Source organism: Solanum pennellii, chromosome 3 (assembly GCF_001406875.1).
Source record: "Solanum pennellii chromosome 3, SPENNV200".
In the NCBI taxonomy this organism is placed as follows: domain Eukaryota; kingdom Viridiplantae; phylum Streptophyta; class Magnoliopsida; order Solanales; family Solanaceae; genus Solanum; species Solanum pennellii.
This window is the reverse complement of record NC_028639.1, coordinates 63,821,786-63,823,484: the sequence shown is the minus strand read 5'-3', so window position 1 is coordinate 63,823,484 and position 1,699 is coordinate 63,821,786.

Below are 1,699 nucleotides of genomic sequence, written 5' to 3'. Positions count from 1 at the left end.
TATATATATATATATATAATTATTTAATTTACTTTCGGATTAACGCTAAAACAATCTCAAACCATTAAGAACTAATTACTTAAAAGAAAAAAAAAATCAAAATCGTAATTAAAATGGCAAAAAAATTATGAAGCGTGCATCGCACTAGCCTTATTTCTATCGTATGTTAGTATGTTAATATTAGCTATGCCCAATAAGGAACAAACATTTGGGCGATTATTCCTTGTGCCTAATTAGCACTCTAATCCAATCATATCAAAGTGATTAAAAAGGACAAAGAAATCATTATTTAAATATCTCCTCGTTTTTATATTTGGAAATGAAATGGAGCACCACTCTTTTTTATTTTTATGTTTGGAGTAACAACAAGAGATATGGAAATTCTTAAAAGGAAAAAACGTATCTTTGAGAAATTTAAGTAATGCAGGTGTTATTTTGTAGTTCGTTCATTTTGCCCACACACAGACAAATGAAATTGTGTTTCATTTAAAAAGTTAGTTTGAAGTGTTGTAGTATAAGGGGTACATAAAAAGATGCAGATATGTATCAGGTGTGTGAATAAAGTTTCATATTGATAGTTATAAAAAGATAAAAATGTTATTTAAATATTGATCAAAACTCTTAATGTTTTGAGACTTTTTGGAGAAAATCATACATGCTTAATCCAAAGTGTTTGTACAGATTAACCTTATTTAATTTTAGGTGGTTTATAAAATGATATTTCGATTTTTTTCTTAATTAGATAAAACTCGCCATTTTAGTTTGTTTCTTTTGATATTTTCCTGATGATTGTCAATTATGTGGCTCGTTCATATTTTAAATGATTTTACTGTTCAGTTAAACTCAAGCGCTTCTAGATTTCATTGTTAACTATAGAATTATTGATAAACATACACATCTAAATTGTCATCATTTCACAAATTTCATATTTTAATTATCAAGTTATTTCTTTTTTCTACCTGAATTATCACCATGGCAGGAAATACAAAGATTTATATAAATACTTTAGTTGATCACAAATAATTTACACCATACTCACCATCAGTAGCTTATCTTCCATTAATTAATTTTAGAAAATTCCCTTATAAGTTCTACATATGAATGAATTTTCACGTGTATTTATAGTAAAGTTTTGTAGTCCCATGATTTCCCATCAATATTTAAATGCAGCCCATAATATTGTGTTCGAATCTTAGAATTAAACAATAATGAATTAAAGATATGAAGCATCATATTCCACTAGCCACTAGGCATGTATCATTTATAATGTTAATATAATTTGTGTCCAATAATGAATCAACGTTTTGACGATTCCTATGTAGTCCTACTAGATTTGTATTTTTGGGTAGCTAATTCGAGATTAAAGTGAACTTTGGACAACATCAAAATTGTGTTTAAATTTGTTAATTAGGTTTAGTAAACTTCCAATCGTATACATATACATACGGTGTCAAAAATGAACCCAAACATAGTAACCCGCCCAATTTGTTCAGAATTTTAAGTGTCCGGCTCAAGATAATTTGTATTGAGTTCAATTTGAAAAGAATTCTCAATTGAGTGCAATTCAATCTCCAATGTTGATCCGTTTTTAAAACTTTTTATCAAGATATGTTCCTATACTGAGGGTATGAATTATTATCTATTTAACATCTAGGATTTATATACCCATTTTTTACTATTTTAACAAAAATTCTTGAGC